This window comes from Cervus elaphus, chromosome 8, assembly GCF_910594005.1.
Source record: "Cervus elaphus chromosome 8, mCerEla1.1, whole genome shotgun sequence".
Classification (NCBI taxonomy): domain Eukaryota; kingdom Metazoa; phylum Chordata; class Mammalia; order Artiodactyla; family Cervidae; genus Cervus; species Cervus elaphus.
The window spans coordinates 44,387,515-44,406,649 of NC_057822.1; positions in this window are offsets into that span (position 1 = coordinate 44,387,515).

The window sequence follows — 19,135 nt, forward strand, 5'->3', positions numbered from 1 at the left end:
AAAGTTATGTGGCAGTCTGGATGGGAGGGGAGTTTGGGGGGAATGGATACATGTATATGTACGCCTGTGTCCCTTTGCTGTTCAACTGAAACTATCACAAAGCTGTTAATTGGCTATATCCCCATAGAAAATAAGCTGTTTAAATTTTTAAAATATAAAATAAAATATCCAGTTTCTAACAAAAAATTATGAGGCATGCAAGGAAACAGGAAAGTATGACCCAAACATTGGGAAAATAGGCAATAGAAACTGCCTTTGAGAGCAACAGGATGTTGGATTTATCAGAAAAATAATTCAAAGTAACTATTATAAGCATGTTTACAAAACTAAAGAAAAGCATGATTAAAGTATGACAATAATGTCATACCAAATAGAAATATCAATAGAGATATATTCAGCCCCTGGATCAGGGATATGACTGTAATTATAGAAATGAACCAAACAGAAATTTCTGAATTTGAAAAGTACAATAACTAAAATAACTTTATTAGAGGCTTAACAGGAAACTCAAACAGGCAGAAGAAAGAATAAGCTACCTTGAAGATAGATAGAGATTATGTTCCCAAGAACAGAGGAAAATAAAAAACGCCTCAGAGAAATGTGGACATCATTAAGCACACGTGCATAGTAGGAGTACTAGAAGGAGAGGGGAGTGAAGAAGGAACAGAAAAAAAATTCAAAGCAATAATGGCTAAAAACTTGCTAAATTTATTGAAAAACTATCTCACATATCTAGGAAAGTCAATAAGTTCCAAATGGGATGAATGCAAGAGATCTACAAACACAACATAGCAAAAATGCTGAAAGTCAAAGGAAGAAATCTTGAAATCAGCAAGAGAAAAATGACTCATGACTTACAAGTTAATGCCAGTAAGATCAATAACTGACTTTTAAGGAAAAACAAGAGAAACCAGAAGGCAATATCATAACCTATTCAAAGTGCTCCAAGAAACAATCTTATGAAAGTGAGTTGGTGAAATAAGGAGAAATGGTTTCCCAAACAAACAAAAACTGAGAGAATTTTTGCTAGTAGATGTGTCTTACAAGAAATACTAAAGGATGAAAGCAAGTAACAAGTTGAAAGCAATAATCCCAGACAGTAATTCAAATGTATACCAAAAGAAAAACAAAACATCAGAAAAGGCAATTGTATAATTAGAAGAGACAGTATATATGAATTTTTATTAAAAAAATATAATGGATGATTGTGCCTATAACATAAAATTAATATGTATAATGTATTTGCTAATAACAGCACAAAAGAGGTGGGTGGGAGAAAAGCTACATTGGGATAAAGAAATGATTACAGACTGTAAAGTAGTATAATAACAATGTATTGTTGGTTGTATAACATTAATTGATGTTTTATATACATATATATATAAAATAAAATACTAAAAAGTGGTAGTGGCACAAGAAGAAGGGAGTAGAGCTATATAAGTAACCTTACATAAGTAACTATGTAAGTAAGCTATATAAAGTAACGTTTCTATATAAAACTGGAATTAACTGGTGTAAATCCAAAGCTGCTTCTGATAAATTAAGCTATATATGGTAAACCTCAGAGCAACCTCTGAAACAATTAAAAAAATATATAGTGAAAAATCATTAAAGAAATAAAGATGCTTTATTAGAATATATTTCCTTAATGCAAAAGAAAGCAACAAAAGAGGAACAGAGGGACAAGAAAGACATATGACAAATAGAAAACCAAAAGAAAAATGAGCCATGCGAATCCAGCTGTAACAATAATGACATTAAATTAGAATAGATTAAATGATCCAAACAAAAGGAAAGTTTGCTAGACTGGATTTAAAAAAATAAAAAATCTATGGAGACTTCCATAGGTCCAGTGGTTCTTACAAGAATAAATAAGAAATAGAAGAATCAACAATGACAGTTGAAAACTTTGACATTCTACTTTCAATAATGGACAGAACAACTAGACAGATAGTAAAAAAGAAAAGTAGAGGGCTTGAGCAATGCTATAAACCAACGAGACCTAACTGACAGCCATAGAACACTCCACCCAACAACAGAATGTACATTATCACTATATAGGAATATACATTCAAGTGCACATGGAATATTATCCAGGCTATACCATCTGCTAGGCTCTAAAACACACCTCAATAAATGTAAAGGAACAGAAATAATATAAAGTATGTTTTCTGACCACAGTGAAATGAAATTAGGAGCCAATAACAGGGAAAATGGGTAAAACTTACAAGTCTGTGGAAAATAAATAACAAATCTGTGGAAAATAAATAACACACTCCTAAGTAACCAGTGGGTCAAAAAGGAACTCAAAAGGAAAATCTGAAAATACTTTGAGGTGAATGAAAATCAAGTGTAACATTTCAAAACTTGTGAAGTAGAGCTAAAGCAGTGCTTAGAGAGACATTTATAACTTTAAATGTCCATATTAAGCAAAAAGAAAGCTCTCAAATCAATAACCTAAACTTCGACTTTAAGATATGGGTAAAAGAAGAGCAAACAAAACCTAAAGCAGCCAGAAGCAAGAAAATAATACAGATTAAAATGGAATAGAAAAACAATAGAGAAAATCAATTAAACCAGCAAAAAGCTGATTTTTGATAATTTAATTAATTTATTTTTTAACTGTGCTGGGTCTTCATTGCTGTGCTCAGGCTTTCTCCAGTTGCAGCGAGTGGGGGCTACTCTCTAGCTGTGCTGTGCGGACTTCTCACTGCAGTGGTTTCCCTGGTTGCCGAGCACACGCTCCAGGGCCTGGGCCTCAGTAGTTGCTGCTCTTGGGCTTAGTTGCCCTGAAGCACGTGGAGTCTTCCCAGACCAGGGCTCAAACCCATTTCCACTGCATTGGCAGGTGGATTCTTAACCAGTGGACCACCAGGGAAGTCCCCCAAAATAATTTTTTGAAAACGTCAAAAAAATTGCAAATCTTTGGCTCCATTGACCAAGAGGAAAAGAAATTTCAAATTACTCAGAAATGAAAGAGGGTACATTACTACTGATCCAACAGAAACCAAAAGGATTATAAAGGAACACCATGAATAACTGTCCTCCAACAAATTAGATAACCTAGATGGACAAATTCCTAGAAAGACACAAAGTATCAAAACTGACTCAAGAAGAAATAGACGATCACTCAGATTGTCACTTTGTAGATCTATGCAACTAGAGAGTAGTCCTCATTCTCCACAGCTAGAGAAAGCCCTTGTGCAGTGATGAAGACCAAGTGCTGCCAAAAATAAAAAAATAATTATTAATTTTTAAAAGGTGAAGAAATTAAAAAATCTACCCACAAAGAAAAGCTCAGGTTCAGTTTCATTTGAAAATTCTACCAAACTCTTAAGGAAGAATAATCTTTACAAACTCGTCCAAAAAACAGAAGAGGAATGTATTAGTTTGCTGGGGTTGTGTTAGACAAATTAAAATGGGAATAGTCTTGTTCGGGCTTCAGAACTAGAGCAGGCCTCTGACCGACTTCTGACCCTTCCTGGACTACATACCTGCCTGCAAGCATACCAACTGTTACCACCAAGCCAAGTGGCACTTTAGATAAGAAAAGGAGTGGATCCTGGAATTTCTTGAGCCCTGTGGACCTGTCTAGCCTCTGGGGTCTGGAAAATCTTGTGGTTCACAAGGTGAAACAAACAGCATTGTAAAAGTTACAGAAAAGCCAGAACTGCGTTTTTTTTTCATGCAAACTGACTATGATATCAATTTGCAGCCTGGGGTTATACATGGGAGCCCCCCCATAATTTGAAGTCTCACCTATGGAGTGGATGCACCTCAAAACAAGTTTCCATAACAAAACCCCACAGACTAGGAAACTCAAAACAACAGAAAATTACTGTTGTCGAGGTTAGAAGTTTGAAGCCAAGACATCAGTAAGGTTGGTTTGGTTACTTCTGAGGCCTCTGTCCTGGACTTTAGATAGCAGTCTTCTCACTGTGTTCCAACAAGCTCTTTCCTCTGTATGCCGGTGTCTTTCTGCATGTTTTCTTATAAGGACACCAGTCATATTGGATTAGGGCCATCCTAAAAGCCTCATTTTCACTTTACCTCTTTAAAGACCTTATCTGTGACTACAGTAACATTTCGAGGTACTAGGAATTAGGGCTATGGATACCAGGGAATCCACAACTTTATAAAGGGCATCTAAACTTAGGAATAAGTTTAAAAAAAAGAATTATAAAATAGTGTGGTACTGGCAGAAGGATAGACATATAGATCAATGAAACAAAATCAAGAGCCCAAAAATAAACCCATATATGTATGGTCAACTGATTTTGGGCAAGAGTGCTGAGATTATCCAATGGGAGAAATAGTCTTTTCCACAAATAGTGCTGGGACAAATATATTTCCATGTGCCAAAGAATAAAGTTGGACCACTATTTCACACCATATATAAAAATCAATGTGAAATTAATCAAAGATTTAAGCATTAGAGTTAAAACTATACATTTTTAGGAAAAACATAGGGGTAAAACTTAATGATCTTGGATTTGGCAAAGGATTCTTAGATATGACCCCAAACACTCAGCAACAAAGGAAAAAATAGATAAATGTGACTTCCTCAAAATTAAAACCTTTCGTATTTCAAATGATATAATCAGGAAAATGAAAAGACGACCTACAGAATGTGAGTTAGGGCTTTAACATATGTACTGGAGTCGGGACAAGGGTGTAGGACACAACTTAACCAATAAAAAGAAAGGAATACTCTCCAACTCAATATATGAGACCATTATTGCTACAATACCCAAACCAGACAAAGACATCACAGGCAAAGGAAACTGCAGGCAATATCTTATGTATATGTATGCAAAAGTCCTCAACAAAATACTAGCAAACTGAATCCAGTAACTTTTAAAAACAAGTGTGGTTTCCACCACAACCAAGTGGGATTTATCCCAGGAGTGCAAGGTAGGTTTAACATACACATAAAATTAGCAGGATTTTTCAAGGTTCGTCCATATTATGTCATGTATCAGTAACTCTATTCTTTTTTATGGCTGGGTAATATTTCTTTGTATGAATATAACACATTTTGTTTAGACATTCATTAGTAGATGGACATTTGGGTTGTTTTTGACTAGAATACGGCTATAAACACAAATTTGTGTAAAGTATTTTTATGGACATACGTTCGTTTCTTTTGAGTTTATACCTAGGAGTAGAATTGCTGGTTTATACAGTAGCTCTATTTTAATCATTTTTGGAAGTTCCAGGCTATTTTCTACACTCCATTTCTCATCCCCACTAACAGTATATGAAGTTTCCAATTTCTCCACATCCATACCAACACTTGTTATTATCTGACTTTTTGATTCTAGTGAGTATTAAATGGTATCTCATTGTGGTTTTGGTTTGCATTTCCTTGATGACTAGTGATGCTGAACATTTTTTCATGAGCTTATTGGTCATTTGTATATTTTTCTTGGAGAAATGTCTATTCAGATCTTTTACCCATTTAAAAATTATTTGTCTCTTTATTATTGAGTTGTCAGAATTTTTTATATTTTCTGGATACAAGTCCCTTACTGAAAACGGTAAAGAATTTGCCTGCAATGCGGGAGACCCTGACTTGATCCCTGAGTCAGGAAGATTCCCCGGAGAAGGGAATGGCAACCCACTCCAGTATTCTTGCCTGGAAAATTCCATGGACAGAGGAGCCTGATGGGCTAGTCTATGGGGTCGAAAAAAGCCGGACATGACTGAATGACTAACACTTTCACTTTCACTTGCAAGTATTTTCTCCCATCCTCTACTGCCCTCAAATGTTAGTGTTCTCAATTCTTGGACCTTCAGACTTGGACTGGGACTTACACCACCAGCTTTCCTGGGTTTTTAGCTTGCAAATCATAGGATGTAGTGTCCATAACCAATGAGGTGATCCCTCAAAATAAATCACTTTAAATCTCTTTATACACCACTGGTCCTATTTTTCTGGAGGACTATGACTAGTGTAAGAAGTATGTAGCGTCTTTTCGTTATTCTTAGGTATTCTGAAATTTCACAGTACATGCTGTACATCCACTATTTGACTTCACTGTGCTTCACACTCAGAGTCTTCAATCTGGAAATACATTCTTAAGTTCTAGGAGACTTTAAGTATTTAACTGGTGATCTGTCCTATCCATTTTTCTCTACTTCTTTTATTTTCCTTCCTTCCTTTCATTCTTTCCTTCTTTTTTACATTGCCCCTCCTGAACTTGCTCTGTACTTTTTGTCCTATTTTCTCCTTTTTTCTTTGTCTTTCATCTCTATTTTGGGGGATACTTTTTCTATTTTCCAACCATTCTATTAAGGTTTTCTTTTCTTTTTCTTTAATCCCAGAATTAAGAATAATAATGTAGTTAAGGCTCCTTGAATGTTTGAAGATTGTGAAATGCAAAAGAATTCAGAAATGTGCACTAAACATAAATACATATATTAATAAAGAATGGTAAAAACATCCATGTAACTGCCACCCAAGGGCACAAAATAGGACCATTTCAGAGGCCCCTGTGTGCCCATCTTTTATCATAACCCACGTTCTCCCCTAAGAGGTAACCACTATCTCAAATTTGGAGATAAGAATTTTCTTGACTTTATAAGTTTTACCATTTACATATGCATCTCTAAACAATATAGCTTAGTTTTTACTATTTTTGTACTCTATATGGATGAAAACAAACCATATTCATTTGTGCCTTTCTTTTTATGCTCAATATTCTGTTCATTGAGATTTATTGTGTTGTATGTCAGTACAGTTAATTGATTTTCATCACTGTATACTATAAAATTCTTAGAAGAAAACAGAATAGAAAAATCTTTGAAACTTTGGGGTAGGCAGAGATTTCTTAGAGCACAAAAAAGCACAAATCATTGCAGAAAACATTTACAAATCAAAAATTTTAAATCTGTCCTTCAAAATATCCTCATTAAAAAAAATAAATAAAAATAGGACTTCCCTGGCAGCCTGGTGGTTAAGACTGCACTTCCACTGAGGAGCATGGATTTGGATCCCTGATCGGGAACCAGATCCGAAACACCAAAACTAAAAGTTTGCATGCTACAACTAAACATCCTGGGCGCCACAACTAAGGCCTGGAGCAGCCAAATAAATATATGAACGTTTTGTTTTGTTTTATCTAAAGAAATGAAAGGGCAAACCATAGATTAGGGCTTCAATATATATCTTCAAAGGACATAAAGCCTGAATATACGAAGAATTCTTACTCTGAATAATAAAACAAATGACTCATTTTTTTAAATGGGCAAAAACTTTGCCCAGACACCTCACAAAATAGGATACACAATGGCCAATAAGTGCATGAGAAACTATTCAATATCATTAGTTATCAGGGAAATGAAAATTAAAAGCCTACAAGAATGGCTAAAATCAAAACAGTTGACAATACGAAGAATCAGTGAGAATGTGAAATAACTATAACATACATTACTGGCAGAAATGTATAATAAAACTTGGAAAACATTTGGCTATTTGTTATAAAGTACACTTAGCATATAATAAAACAAAAGCCCTCCTAAGCACTTACTCAAGAGAAATAATATATATACAAAGACTTGCATATGCATTTTTATAGCAGCTCCTCTAATAATAATCCAAAACTAGGAATAACTTACTCATCAAAAGGCAAATGGATAAACCATGTGAGTGTATCCATAAAAGGGAACAGTTCAGTTCAGTCAATCAGTCGTGTCCGACTCCTTGAGACCCCATGAATCGCACCACGCCAGGCCTCCCTGTCCATCACCAACTCCCGGAGTTCACCCAAACCCATGTCCATTGAGTCGGTGATGCCATCCAACCATCTAATCCTCTGCCATCCCCTTCTCCTCCTGTCCCCAATCCCTCCCAGCATCAGGGTCTTTTCCAATGAGTCAACTCTTCGAATGAGGTGGCCAAAGTACTGGAGTTTCAGCTTCAGCATCAGTCCTTCCAATGAACACCCAGGACTGATCTCCTTTAGGAGGGACTAGTTGGATCTCCTTGCAGTCCATAAAATGGAACAGTAGTCAGCAGTAAAAAAGGAAGAAATAGAAGGGGCTCAAGAAGGTGGAGGAATAGGTGGACATGGAGTACATCTCTCTCCACGGATGTATCAAGAATACATCTATAGATGCAACAGTTCTCACAGAACACGGCCTGAATACTAGCAGGAGTCCCTGACGACTGGAAAGGATTATATGGATATTCGCATATCTGGGTAGGACAAAAGAAAGAAAGAAGGAAGAGGAGAGTAAGCGCTGGGGGAGCTGAAGCAGGGGAGAGATCCCACATCCAGAGGAATCAGTTGGGACAGAAAGGGAAGCATCTGAAGCTGTCGGCGGGTGAAGAAGCTGATCCACGACAGTCTGGCAAGAGTGAAAACCACACAGACAATCCGAGTCGCGGCCCTACATAACCTGTCCCGGGATGCACGTCCACCGACGCGTACGGGCGAGGACTGCTCTTGATTGCTGGGAGATGACCTGAAGGAAAGGAGGAAATCTGCACCAGGGAATGCCTTTTAAGGGAAACAGGGCGGCTCCGGAAGCAGGGCGCTACTGCTGAGTCACATGCAGGGGGTGGAGCCATCTATGTAGCCTCTTTCTCCCCAGTATGAGCACTGGCCCCTGAGCAATAGAGAAGGACCCCAGCAAGGGCATCCCTTCAAACACCAGCTGCCAGAAGCTGGAAAAGATTCCTAATAGAGTCGTATCTCTTCTGCCCATGGCCACTGGCTTCCCTGGGCACCTGGTGATCTGGGAGTCCCCACGATCCAAGCAGCCACGCCATCTCCGCTGCTGATCATCACTCGGGCCGACCCAAGTCCTCCAGGGCAGCCTCGGCAGTAGACTCCGATGGATGGCCAGCAGGTAGATGTGGGGATAAAACCACAATTGAGCTCCAGGGGCAGAGTGCCTAAGGAAGAAGATCAAGAACCTTTTCATCAGCCGCGGAAGCGGCAGATTAAATCCATACGATCAATCTACCATACACAGGTAGACTCTGTGTCTGTAGAATATATGAAGACAAAGAACGTTCGCCGAAAAGAAAACCCTCTAGCTCTGGCAGCTGCAGACATTGGAGACATTGGTCCACAGGCCAGCTTTCCCCAGCCCTGGAGGGCCTCCTAGGGAAGTGGGGATGGGCTGTGGGTCAGTGAGGAGAAGGATGAGACCTGAGAAAATATTTATTATTATTCTTATGTTTTGATTCCTTCTGTTGTGGGTTCTGATTTTTTTCCTTTTTTGTTGTTTTTGTTTTTTCTCTCTTCTTTTTTCTCTGTTGTGGTTGTTATTTTTATTACTATTATTATTTCTATTTAGGTTTTTGAGATTCTTTTAAATCTTACTTTTTCTTTTATATATTCTATTTCTATTTAGCTTTCTCCTGTTCTTTGCTTTTTCTGCTTGTTTTATTTGTTTTCTGGGGGTTCTTTTTGTTGTTGTTTTTCTTTAATATATGTGGATCTTTTTTACATACTTCTGTTTGACTTTGCGTTTCTATTTTTTCTTTTTTTCCCCCCACCATTTTTGTTTGCTTTGTTTTCTTTGCTTTATTGTTCAGTTTGCACTCTGCTTTGGTTTTATTTTCTGTTTTAGTTAGTTTTGTTTTTAACTGATTGATCTAATTTTTGTTTCTTTTGTTCATCAGGTTCAAAGAACTGACCTGACTTTGTTGGAGTCTCTTGGATTTTGTTTTCCTTGGTCTGTTTTGATTTCGTGTGTGTATATGTGGGTGTGTGTGTGTGTATGTGTGTTCCTTTGTTTTTGTTTCTATCTGCCTGATTTTTCTTTTACCCTTTGTCTGGGTTTTGTATTTTGCTTTTTTTTTTTTTTTTGGTCTGTTTGTTTTAATCCCTTTTATTGCCATGATACCTTGTGGGGTCTTGGTTCCCTGACCGGAAGTTGGACCTGAGTCCCTGGGATGGGAGCGCTGAGTCCAGGATGTTAGATCACCAGGGAACTTCTGACCCCGGGAAGTATTACTCAATGAGAACTCCCACGAAAGCCTCCACCCAAATCCAAGACCTATACCACTCAACCGCCTGCAGCACTGCAGCACTGGACACCTCAGCTAAACAACAAGCCAGACAGGAACACAAACCCAAGCACCAGCAGACAGGGCCACCCACAGACACCCCGAAACACACCACCTCGCACGGCCCGCCCATCAGATGGAGAAGCTCACCTCCCACCGGGATGCAGGCACAAGGCCTTCACAAGCCACCAGACCAACCTCACCCATCAGGGCAAGAAACCAGAAACGATCCTTTCTTTCTTCGCTGCTGGCAACCAACTCTGTCCAGATATATCTCCCACCTCTCTGATCTTTCCTTCTCAATCTCTTTACAGACTTCCTTTCTTTTGCTTGTCCCTTAAATAATGGTTCTGCCTTTGACTCTCTTCTTTTTGTCAACTAGAATTTAATGATCTTTTGTTTTAATGGTCATATATCCCTCTACTGGTAGTCTCTTTAGATTGAGGAGACAGAGTCTGGGGAGCCACAGTGGCTAGAGTTCACAGGGCGAAGTCCCAGAGCTGAGAGTGTCCCTCAAGTTTTCAGCTGAATACTAATTAGTGCATTTGAGGAAGGAAATCATCCAAGTCTGGGGAAGAACTACCTGACAGGAGCAAAGGAAACAATTCTCAAAGCTCATACGGGGACAAAAATAGTTCAAATTCATATCAGACAAAATGGAAAATCTTTTAATTTGTGTTTCATTAAGTAGTAGAGAAAAATTAGTCCTACACTAACAGTTCCATACAACAAAGCTGAAGAGAAAGCCTCAGAAAGATTTATCTCTTTGGGACTTCCCTGATATTCCAGTGCTTAAGAATCTGCTTTGCCATTTAGGGAATGTGGGTTCAATCCCTGGTCGGGGAAATAAGCCTATGCACTATGCAATGTCTGCAACTAGAAAGTCTGCACACCACAACAAAGACCCTGCATGCTGCAACTAAGACCTGAGTCAGCATAATAAGTAAAGAAATATTTTTAAAGATTTAACTATTTATAAATAATTTAACTGCATTTCCAGACCAAAACTCAAAAATACAGGAATATCCAGCACCTAGAAATGTAAAGTTCACAATGTCTAGCACTTAACTAAAAAATTACAAGAAAATGCAAGGAAATGGGAAAATATAAACCAAAATGAAGACAACAATCCATCAACAAAATCAGGCTCAGGAAAACCACAGATTATAGAAGTAGAGGGCAGGGATATTAAAACAGATACTATTCTATATGTTCAAGAAGATAGAGGAAATATTGAGCATGTTCAGTCAAGATATGAAAGATTTAAAAGACCCATATTAAAATCCTAGATGCAAACTACAATGTCTGAGGCGAAAAATATACTGCATGAGGTTAGCAGCAGATGAAATATGCAAAAAGAAAACATTAGTGAATCTGAAGGCAAAACAACAGAACTATCCAAAATGAAACACATGAAGGAAAAAAAAACTATCAGGGAAAGTTAATAAAACTTTAAGCAACCTAATATATATGCAACTGGAGTCTCTGAAAAAGTATTTGAGGGGCAGAAAAAAAACCTGGAATAAATAGTGAATGAAAACTTCAAGTTAGATAAAAACTATAAACCCATAGATCAAAGAAACTCAATGAAACACAAATACAAGAAACATGAATAAAATGGTACCAAATAACATGAAAAGTTGCTTTAAACCAGTGATATGAAATGACTGACTGATCAACCTAACCCACAACTTTCCTTTTGGACCAGAACTGACTGAACAATAGACATGGTATTCCTGAAACTTCGACAAAATATTAAGTTTAGTGTCTGTTCCATTCCAGACTCTTTAAATGAATCAGATCAGCCCTAAAACATGAGATCCAGCCTCAGGCAATACCAGCTGTCCCCAGCTCTCATTCAGATGGTCTGTCATTTACTGTCCAGAATTGTCCTACTTATTTTCTTTGCCTTCCTGGATTGACAATCCCCTTGAATTTTAATCTACGTACACGTTCTTTGTAATTGCACAATCCATTTGGAAAGAATTTCCTATTTCTGGCTCTCAGCACTCTGTTCAGACCTGACTTGGAAATGTCCCCTATCCCAGCCCTCAGGAGCTAAACCAGACAGGCCACGACCATTTTTACCAGTTTTCCTATGAATAGTTTCTAGGAAATGTTTAAGAGAATAGGTCTTAAAAAGTTCTTATAGCAAAGAAAAAAAAAAGTGTAACTGTGAGATGATGGATGTTAACTAAATTTATTGTAATATATACATACACCAAATCGTAAGTTAATGCTGTTAAAGTGATGCACTCAATATGCCAGCAAATTTGGAAAACTCAGCTGAGGCCACAGGACTAGAAAAGGTCAGTTTTCATTCCAATCTCAAAGAGGAGCAATGCCAAAGAGTGTTCAAACTACTGCACAATTGCACTCATTTCACATGCTAGCAGAGTATTGTTCAAAATTCTCCAACTGAAGAAGGAATTCATAGGGCCTGGACTCCATCTCAGGCCTGTCTGTGCTGATCGTGCGCGGCCACCTCTCCAGTGGACTCTGAACTCTGTGCTTAGCGCCTGTGGGAATGACAATGGAAGGATAAGACCCCCCTCTGGGCAGGGGAATCTTGAAGAACAGACACTAATCACCCCTGCCTCCGGACACTATCTATCAGAATGTAAGCACAGGCTTATCAGTTATTAACTATTTGGAATGTAACTGCGGGCTTATTGATTATTGACTGTTTGAACACATAACACGTGAATGATGGGGTTATTGTAGTTGTATTTACCCTTCCTTTGTTTATGTAAGTCTCAAGGGAATTGGGGTAGTGGGTTTGGACACATGGGGTATAAAAGATTTTCACAAATGCTGGTCGGGGCCCTTGGCTAAGAGGAGACTCTGCCTTGGGCCCGCCGGTGTAATAAACTGCACTCCACTATCTGCATTGTCCTTCTGAGTGAGTCTGTTTCCTGGAAAGCGTGGCTATAACACAACCTTGGCTCCAAAAGTATGTGAACCCAAAACTCCCAGATGCTCAAACTGGAATTAGAAAAGGCAGAGGAACCAGAGATCAAATTGCCACTGAGAGGGTAACAGGCAGGAAGGCCAGGGGTCTCCAAACAGAGGAAATAGGTTGCAAGTGCCAGACATTTTCATCTCTCTTAAGCGGCAGGAGGAAAAAAACCAGCGATATTTTCTTCTTCTCTATACAAATTTAAAAGGAGGTTTCTCTTAAAATGTTGTGTTGCCATGACACCTGGTTTCACCTGAAGCTAACTATTCTCAAACCTTGAGTTAACCAATACATTTTTTTATGGAAATGTTTGTCTTAAGATATGTTAATTTACCCCAGACTCTGTAAGTTCCGCCAAATGGCCCAACCTACTTACTCAGGTATTGTTCCCTAATCTATGTAAACGAAACTATTTGTTTGGTAATCTGCCCTTCTACAAGATTCAAGTCAATCGTTTTATGGCCAGGGATGAATTATCTGGTGCCATTCTAAATTCTAAGACATTCCTTTCTTTTCATTAACAGACTGTGAGTGACTATATAACTTACAACTAAAGACTAGGAGGGGAGCACTCTTTCTGCCCCCTTCTGATGCCTATGTCAGAAGCTTTCTCTATCTCTTTTATACTTTAATAAAACTTTATTACACAAAAGCTCTGAGCGATCCAGCCTCGTCTCTGGCCCCAGATTGAATTCGTCTCCTCCGGAGGCCAAGAATCCTGACGTCTTATTGTTCAGCAACAACCTTTCACCACCATGAATCATAGATCATGGATCATATGGATCCATACGTTGGATATGACCCATATGTTGGATCATAGAAAAAGCAAGGGAATTCCAGAAAAACATCTACTTCTGCTTCATTGACTATGCTAAAACCTTTGACTATGTGGATCACAACAAACTGTGGAAAATTCTTAGAGATAGGAATACCATACCACCTGACTTGCCTCCTGAGAAACCTGTATGCAGGTCAAGAAGCAACAGTTAGAACCAGACATGGAACAACAGACTGGTTCAAAATTGGGAAAGGAATACGTCAAGGCTGTAAATTGTCACCCTGCTTATTTAACTTATATGCAGAGTACATCATGAGAAACGCTGGGCTGGGTGAAGCACAAGCTGGAATCAAGATTGCCAGGAGAAATATCAATAACCTCAGATATGCAGATAACACCAGCATTATGGCAGAAAGTGAAGAGGAACTAAAAAGCCTCTTAATGAAGGTAAAAGAAGAGACTGAAAAGACTGGCTTAAAACTCAACATTCAAAGAACTAAGATCATGGCATCTGGTCCCATCACTCCATGGCAAATAGATGGGGAATCTATGGAAACAGAGACAAACTTTATTTTCTAGGGCTCCAAAATCACTGTGGATGGTGACTGCAGCCATGAAGTTAAAAGACGCTTGCTCCTTGGAAGAAAAGCTATGACAAGCCTAGACAGCATATTAAAAAGCAGAGACATTACTTTGCCAACCAGGGTCCGTATAGTCAAAGCTATGATTTTCCAGTAGTCATGTATGGGTGTGAGAGTTGGACCATAAAGAAGGGTGAGTTTCAAAGAATTGATGTTTTTGAACTGTGGTGTTGAAGAAGACTCTGAGAGTCCCTTGGACTGCAAGGAAATCAAACCAATCAATCCTAAAGGAAATCAACCCTGACTATTCACTGGAAGGACTGATGCTGAAACTGAAGCTCCAGTACTTTGTCCACTGATGCAAAGAGCTGACTCATTTGAAAAGACCCTGATGCTGGGAAAGATTGAAGGCAAGAGGAGAAGGGGATGACAGAAGATGAGAAGGCTGGATGGCATCACTGACTCAATGGACATGGGTTTGAGTAAACTCAGTGAGTTGGTGATGGACAGGGAGGCCTGGCGTGCTGCAGTCCATGGGGTCACAAAGAGTCAGACATGACTGAGTGACTGAACAATGACAACAACCAAATCACTATAATGTATGCCTAAAACAAACACAGAGTTATAGATCCATCATATCTCAATAAAAAGATTTCCAGAAATAATTTAAGCCTTCTAACCATGTGACCAGATGCTAAACAAGTAATGTTGGGATCCACCTGGGTGTTGTGAAAATTTCATCAGGTTGAAAATTGAGAATTCCAGTAGCATTTGTTATATAAATTTGGAGACTAAATGGAAATATGTCCTCACATCAAATATGCCTTAAGAGAAATGCCTGTATTCTTGCTGCTGAAATCATAATTGAGCAATAAATGCTATTGGCACAAATACTAACTCCACAATAGGGCACTTTTTTATAAATAAAGTTGAAGAAAGTATTTGGGCAGCTTTTACATTACTGAAAAAATTAGCTTTTTGGAATTGATGGCTTTTATAGCTGTTACTTAAAAATTCTCCTTCTGACAGTGAATTTCTAATCATGTTGCTCTTTGTTAAAAACACCTGGTCACACTTCTGCTGTATAAACAATGCTTACCTGTAGTCACATGTGGCTTATGTGTTCAATCCTAAAATAAATCAGAATGGGTGGTACAGCTTCACTGGTCCCAAAGGAGGCTAAAACCAAAGAAGTTTTGAAACACAACTTCATTTTTATTTTGGTGAACCTTTGGATCCATCTGGACCCAGAATGGGATGACAAAGGAATAGTGAGAAGATAAAGATGAAAATACCTGGTCTTAGTCTCAAAGAATTAACAATCTAGAGGCAAGATAACAGTCAAGCAAAGTAGAATGAGGCTGCTCATGCTCAGTCATGTCTGACTCTGTGACTCTTTGGACTGTAGCCTACAAGGCTCCTCTGTCTATGGGATTTTACAGGCAAGAATGCTGGAGTGGGTTGCCATTTCCTCCTCCAGAGGATCTTCCTGACCCAGGGTTCGAACCTGCGCCTCCTGTGACTCCTGCCTTGCAGGCAGATTCTTTACTGCTGAGCCAAAAAGTCAGCTTTCATTCCAGTCCCAAAGAAGGACAATGCCAAAGAATGTTCAAACTACCATGCAGTTGTGGTCATTTCACATGCTAGTAAGGTTATGCTCAAAATCCTTCAAGCTAGGCTTCAGCAGTATGTGAATCAAGAACTTTCAGATGTACAAGCTGGGTTTAGAACAGGCAGAGGAACCAGAGATCAAGTTGCCAACATCTGTTGGATCATAGAAAAAGCAAGGGAATTCCAGAAGAGAAACATCTACTTCTGCCTCACTGACTATGCTAAAAAGCCCTTGACTGTGTGGATCACAATAAACTGTAGAAAATTCTTAAAGAGTTGGGAATACCAGACCACCTTACCTGTCTCCTGAGAAATCTTTATGCAGATCAAGAGGCAATAGTTAGACCAGACATGGAATAGCAGACTAGCTCAAAATTGGGAAAGGCGTGTGATAAAGCTGTATATTGTCACCTTCTTTATTTAACTTATATGCAGAGTACACCATGCGAAATGCCAGGCTGGATGAATTGCAAGCTAGAATCACGTTTGCCAGGAGAAATATCAACAACTTCAGATATGCAGATGATACCATTCTAATGGCAAAAATTGAAGAGTAACTAAAGAGTCTTTTGATGAAGATGAAAAAGGAGAGTGAAAAAGTTTGCTTAAAACTGAATATATATATAAAAAAAATAAGATCATGTCATTCAGTCCCATCACTTCATAGCAAATAGATGGGGGGAAGTGGAAGCAGTGACAGATTTTATTTTCTTGAGCCCCAAAATCACTGTGGATGGTGACTGCAACCATGAAATTAAAAGATGCTTGCTCCTTGGAAGAAAAGCTATGACAAACCTAGACAACATATTAGAAAGCCATTGCTTTACTGACAAAGGTCTGTCTAGGCAAAGCTATGGTTTTTCCAGTAGTCATGTACAGATATGAGAGTTGGACCATAAGGAAGGCTGAGTGCTGAAGAATTGATGCTTTCAAATTGTGGTGCTGGAGAAGACTCTTGAGAGCCCCCTGGACTGCAAGGAGATCAAACCAGTCAATCCTAAATGAATGCTGAATATTCATTGGAAGAGCAGATGCTGAAGTTGAAGCTCCAATAATTTGGCCACCTGATGCAATGAGCCAACTCACTGGAAAATCTCCTGATGCTGGGAAAGATTGAGGGCAAAAGGAGAAGGGGACAGGAGAGGATGAGATGATTAGATAGCATACCCACTCAACGGACATGAATTTGAGCACACTCCAGAAGATAGGGGAGTTTGGTGTGTTGCAATCATGTGGTCCAAAGAGTTGGACATGACTTAGTGACTGAACAACAACAACAAAAATGGAATGAGGTAAATTGTAAATTGAGTATAAGCATTGTGCTGAGGGCTTGAAGAAATGGGGCTTATTATATTTGTGGCAGGAGTTAGGTTTCAGTAAGTAAGACGGAGTCAAAAGCAGTGTGGGACATCAGAGAAAACAGCCTGGGGCTTCAAGGAGTTGCTAGATGTTGAGCCTTGAAACTCTTGTGGCAGTGCAGCCAAATGGATGTGGTTCTTGGCTGAGCAAACAGATCATGTCTCCTGAGCAAACATCATGCCTCAATGTCTCCTGTGACCTATGGAGACCACAGGACCTGAGCACAGACAAGAATGCTTCCTGTTAATCTGTAAGACCAGGTCAGTCCCACTCTACCATTCACAGCTCTCTCACACAGCCCAGGCTGCCACACAGACCCACTATAGAGCTGCAAAAGTAAGCCACTAGGTGATTTTAGCTTTTGTAACTCTTTGGAATCATACATTTTATTATGCTATTCATTAACCTTAGCAAGAATAATTGATTGACTTTGAAGGATAGTAGAAAGGGGGAAGAAATGATGTAATATATGAAGTAAGTATGGTAAATGCTTTTATGAAGATAAAAAAGAGAAGAGATCAATATATAAATTGGGTGAAGTTCTCTAGTTTGATCAAGATGAAGATTTCTGACATATTATGAAACTCTCAAAATCTGATGGCTATGTTTTTATTTCCTCATGTACTCTTTTTTTTTTTTTTTGCCTGTGCCAAGTCTTACTTGCAGCATGCAGGATCTGTACTTGTGACATGCGAACACTTAGTTGCAGAATATGGGATCTAGTTCCCTGACCAGGGGTGAAACCTGGGTGCCCTACATTGGGAACATGGAGTCAGCCACTGGACCACGAAGGAAGTCCCCTCACTTACTTTTATTTCTTCCCCCTTTAAACGATATATTTTAGGTGGTTAGGCAAAAAGAGAAATTTATAGTCCTCATAAAAACTGATTTTAAAAAAAATTTAAGTAAAACTACTTTAAATATGCTCAGTTCAATTCAGCAAATATTGAGGGTTTCCTTTTCACAAAGTACTGTGAAAGAACAAGTGTAGTTGTGTATAAATAGTTTAAATGAGGATTTATACTCATTATAAGAATTGTGATAAAGTCTGTTAAAAAACAGAATTAATGAATGGACTTTTAAAAAAAAAGAAGACATACAGATGGCCAACAGGTACATGAAAAGATTGACAGATGAATGAATAAAGTGTGGTATGTATATATAAAATGGAACATTATTCAGTTACAAAAAAGAAAAATCTTGTCATTTGTGACAACAGAAATGGACCTTGAGAGAGAGAGTTTTATGCTAAGTGAAACAAGTCAGAGAAACAAAAATATCATATGTGCAATCCCAATTATATGTGCAATTCAAAAAGACCAAAAAAAAAAAAAAAAAGGCAACCAACCTCATAGATAACAGAGAACAGATCTGTGGGTGCCAAGGTATAGGGTGGGGGATGGGTTGACATGGGTGATGGAAGTCAAAAGGACAAACTTCCAGTTATAAAACAGATAAGTCATGGGGATGTAATGTACAGCATGGTGACTATAGCTGCTAATACTGTATTGTATATTTGAAAGTTTACCAGGGAGTAAGTCTTAAACATTCTTTCTCATCATAAGAAAAAAATTTCTGTGTCTGTGTATGATGATGGGTATGAACTAAAGATTGTGGATCATTTCACATTAAATACAAATATCAAATCATTGTGTTACACACCTGAAACTAATGTAATGTGTTAATTATGCTTCAATTAAAAAAAACTCAAATTAAGTCCAAATCAAACATTTGCTGAACTTTTATCATGTGTAAGGCACCGTGTAGGAGATAAAAGAATAAATCAGTCAAGTTTTTCAAGGATTTATAACCTGCTAGAGAAT